This window comes from Hetaerina americana, unplaced genomic scaffold, assembly GCF_022747635.1.
Source record: "Hetaerina americana unplaced genomic scaffold, ioHetAmer1.1.p SCAF_1, whole genome shotgun sequence".
Lineage (NCBI taxonomy): Eukaryota > Metazoa > Arthropoda > Insecta > Odonata > Calopterygidae > Hetaerina > Hetaerina americana.
The window spans coordinates 8,788,643-8,793,766 of NW_027286069.1; positions in this window are offsets into that span (position 1 = coordinate 8,788,643).

Consider the following 5,124-nt stretch of genomic DNA (forward strand, 5'->3'; position numbering starts at 1 on the left):
CCCGCTTCGCACCCCCCCCCCCGTTTACTATGCTTGGTGGACGACAATATTGGCCTGACCGGTGGTGCCCCTGGGAGCCTTTGGCCCTTGCACGGGCTTCGCCGATCTCACGACGGTGAGGGAGTATTTGCCGTTCCCTTCCTCCTGGCACAAGCCAGCCGTCCCTCGTCCTATTTGAGCGTCAATGAAGCAATCGAGGAGTGGTTTCAGCAAATGTCAGGCAGTGAAATAGAGCCGTATTTTGTGATAATCATTCGGACTCCTCGTGATAATTATGCAACAAACCTTTTTTGTCAAATATTTCTCAAAGTTTTTGTTAAGACATCGAAATATTTTTATTCGTCAGGGAATTTTTTCATTCTGCAAATTCATCTGTGCCATACCCTTTGAGCCGCCGAAAAGTTATATAAAAACTATCGGCCACCATAAAAATATGGGAAATATGAAAAGGTCGAGTGAGAATGGCAGACAAAAACAAGGATTTTCGGTTATGTTTTTAATGCATTTGTGTAAATCGATATAAAATCCGAGCCATCGAGTTGGAGGACACATCACCTGAATCCCATAATCAAGTCGTGATTACGACTGCACACAAATTAGATAGTAATTATTTTCCAAGATGACCTCATTGCTCGCATAGCTAACGACTTTGATATTTCGATTGATTACGAATTTCTTTTCGTTTTCCTTCTCAAACGTCATGGTCTGGTGGCAATTTTCGTATAATGGTTTATTTTGTAAACATTTGTTTTTCTTAACCTTCAATCGTGAGTTTTTGTTGTTATTTTTGACTTAATTTAATCTGATAATGCTAAGGGGTGTTTAAAACACTAACATATCCACTTTCGAGCTGAATGCACATCAGTCCTCGAAGGTGAGTATGGACTACACCAGCCGACACGCCTCTGAGGTGTCGTCGGCAGTGCACTCTTTAAGGTGAGAGCAAAGCAGAAATTTCAATGTGTAAAAGTCATTCGCCTTGACCGGGGGGATTTTTTTTACTTTTAAATTTCTACATTTTGGATAACTTTGTTGAAAGTTATAAGATATCTGATATATAGGTTCTATGTAGCCATCAGCGGTTTATACAGCATGACTGCAATGAAAGTTTACCCTTTCTAAGTGCCTTTTGCAGTCGAATATAGTAACTTTATTGGATTCATTCCCGAGTGAGATCTGGAAGCAATCCCCCAGCATGAAGCCTCTCAATTTGAACAGGGTGGCCACTATCAAGATCTTACCTTACAAGACCTTACAAAGACCAAGTTTCAGCGTGCTCACTAAACAGCAAATAACGTTCTCAAAGTCCCATAGCCTTTGAGAAACACATAAATTCGACCACATTCGGAAGAAGTATACATTTCCAGAAGGAGTTAACAGCGGAAAACTTAACCTTTACTTGATATAAAGGCAGGAATGAAGTGCATGGAGTTAGGAAAACCACTTCATTAGAATATCATACATTGAGGCAGTGACGCCAAAAGCATCATCAGTCGTAAGGTACCACATTTTTCACTTGTTTTGCAAAGCATTGTGATTACTGAGTGGGAATATAAGCTTAATCCAAGGTTTCTACGACTAAATCGTTCTTCTCCATATATCCATAAAACTGTAAAAATACGGAAGACGCTATCTCCAGGGACACCGACTTATAGCGGGTATGTAACGAATGCTTATCCCCATACGTACATTGGATTTTGACAAAGTTTCGGGATAAATGCAAATACCTATACAAAATTCAGGTTGTCAGGTTCAATACAAAAAATATTCCTTTTTATTGCAATGAAACAATATCAGATTGTAAAAATCATTCACCTTAGCTGACATTCGAACCCGGATCCTTCTATGTCCGACCGAGGGCTTTAGTCAGCTAGGCTAACGAGGCTTCCCATTGGCATCTATTTATTTAGCCTTAGTCCGAAAACAGAACTTTTTGGCATTTAAATTGGGCTATTAACGAAAACAATGGAGACGATTACACGCACCCTAGGAGGCGGAAAACCCACCTAGACGGGAATCGAACTTGCGACCCTCAGATTGACAGACGAGGATGTTACCCCGCCGCCACCAAGCCCTGCAATTAAATCTGAAATTATTTAGCAGATGACTCCGTTAAATGTTGCTGTTGCGGCATCTCCCGCAGTTATTTGGGATTTCCTTTTTCATGTTATTATTCATACCAAACTCGATTCATGAGAATTTTTAGCAGCATTATGAAAAAATGTATATTTCCTTTAAATGCACATTATTTTGAGTGCTGCTTGAGTTCTCTTCATCCAATTAATTACGCAGATTCTGCCAATATCGCAAATAAGAAAGATTTAATGGAGTATGCTATTCGAAACGTTGCTTTCATCCTTGTTTTTGGATCAAGTAATCAAGAAGGCGGATTCAGTGTTCTCACGAAAGAAACGACTGAATAGCATGTTCATAAATACAAGAGGCATAACATAAATGCAAAATCCCATAAAATACCGATTCATAATGCTGAGATAATTCAACATTCTCCAATAGTTTTACTTAATGATAATGGTCAGAAATTCAGGAATATGGAAATTCTGTGATTTAGAGTCTTTTTTGAAAGATCGGCATACAAAAGAGGTTACCTTGAGGAATTATTTATTAAACCACTGTCATCTTATGAACTCATGATATGAACGGAGTATTATTTAAATAAATAATAGAAAAACAGAACAATGTTGCTAATTATTTGAATTAATCCTATTTAAGCACTCACCTCCTCCATCTTTTTTCATTGATGGTATAATTAGGATTTAATCTGTCACTTGAATTAAAACTTGTCCCAAATGATTTCCGCATATTATAAATATGGCCGCATGAATACGAAATCGCACTTCCCATCGGCGTCCTTATTAATAATTCCTGCCAATCATAAAAAGGAGCGAAGATGTTAAGAACGAACCACACCAATGCTCGGAAATTGTTGACTCCAACGAGTTCGACTGAGTTTATTCATCCGACCCCGCCACTCTGTTTGCTGGAGCAAGCAATATACGACAGACACACTGGTGATCACTTCAGCCTGATTTTCCTCCAGTGAAGTCGAGAGTTCAAGGAGAGCTCGCCGCGATTCCTAAATTTCACAGAGACCCGTTATCCAAGTGGGGGACAAGGTGAGAGGGAAATATGCCCAGGAAAGTTGACCAGACGAGAAACCTCACCGTGGCGCCAGTCTCATCTGTGGTCAAACCGAGAGAGCATGGGGGATCAGATCGATTCGATTTCTCGTGTGCTGGCACCTCACCCCGATGAACTGGGTTCGAATGCCTGCCTTGTCAAAATATTCCAGCGATTCAGTTTATTGCCATCACAATTTGGGTGCCGTGTAGGGAAGGCACTTGAAGTGCGGCCCTCCGTCCGTCGGATAGAACATTACGTTATGGACCCCCTTGGAGCATTTCGTAAACAGCGTGGGCTAATGCCGATCTCGGGTTTCTCTCCACCCATCTCCCAACACTACCTTTGCCAAATCGCCCTCCTATTCCTATTGGTGCAGATGACCACACCTTTCGGCTGCCTCCCTTTGATAATTACCATTCGAGCCATTGGAGAGTGCATGGAGTCAATCGCACTCCTGTGTACGAGGGAGGCGAAGTCCTCCGGCCCCCTCCACCCCCCCATTCGCTCCCCTCCTCAATCCTCCTATTCCTCCCCAATCCCACAAACCTTCCCTTTCCTCCCTCGCGGCCTTGGGGGAGTGACAACACACACACACCTGCGTCGGATTCCCCCCCCTCGTCCCCCTTTCCCCCTGCCCAATGGAGAAGGCAGGATGCCCCGCGAGCAGCAGTCGGCCAGTGAGACAGGACGTGCGCCTGCCAAGGCCACGGAAGGCGTCCTGCGCCCGGAAAAGGGCCGGCAGGAAGGGTGCACACTCCTCGGGATGAGCAGCCGGGCCCAAGAGAGGGGGCGGAATATGCAAGCCAGAGTGGGAGTGGTACCGTGCCTGGTTCGCCAAATCCCTCGGGAACATCTCTGTTCGCGCTGTGAGGGAACCGAGAGCGGTTGGAAATTTTGACGTAATTTTCAAGTTTCTCTTAGTAAGTCTTAAACCCTTCTCGAGTTTATCGCGTCCCACTCTGTGAAAATTGAATCAGAGTGATGCTGTTTGTTTGTGTGTGTCTGTGCGAAGTATTTCGTTGTGACTTGACGTTTGTTTTCTCTGCAGCGAGTTACTTCAGGAGCGAAGTACTAATTAGTGGAATAAGGAGAAATTAACACATCGCCCCCAAAGATGCGTACTGCCAAGTTGAGGAGCTTTGAGCCGAAAAATGGTCGTCCACCTTTGGTGGTAAACCTCTTCAGATGACATCAAAACACCACTCTGTCTGCGGTGGGGGATGAAAATCGCCTCCTATGTTGAAAAGGAGATTATTTTGATGGTCTTCCACGAACGCCGTTGGCGTTGGTAACAGGGGTGGTACCAAGGGAGATGAAGTGCTTGCCGAAAAAGTCCGACAAAGTCGTAAGGGATGAATATTTAAGTGTTTGAACTCATCTCAATATGAAGAATGTTCAAGATCCAACAGCTACGGAGTTGGCAGAGAAAGAGACCTTCGAAGCGTGGGAAAGGACGGAAACATGCAGAAACATCTCCAATGAGCCTTATATCACAAGAAACATTAATACATTCCGACGTCCGGCGAGAAATGTAAGAGTTGAGTAATGCCAATCTCAGAGTTGGCAACCTTGGCTGATTGACGGGAAAATAATTACTAACGATTGATTTCCAAGGTGTTCCACTATTCTACAGGCATGAGAGCAAAATATTAATGCGGCGTGAGTATGAAAATGAATTGAGAGCGTTATTAATCAGTCATTCTTTTTGTTGAATATTTCGTCTTTTGTGGTTCTCTAAAATGGTACGAATATGCGTGCCATTTTCGAGTGGCTTATTTTACCGTGCTGGATGGAATTCGGTAGCATCGCCCGGCGAAGGAAACTCCCGCGGCCCCGATAGAGAAGCGGCACGCTAATTTAAATCACAAACTCTCCCCCCCCCCAACCCTTTATCTCCCACCCTTCCACCACGCCCCCTCTTCCGCCCGTCCCTCCTCCCTCCATCCACTCAACCCCCTTTGAGCACAGAAGCTGATACTTAAT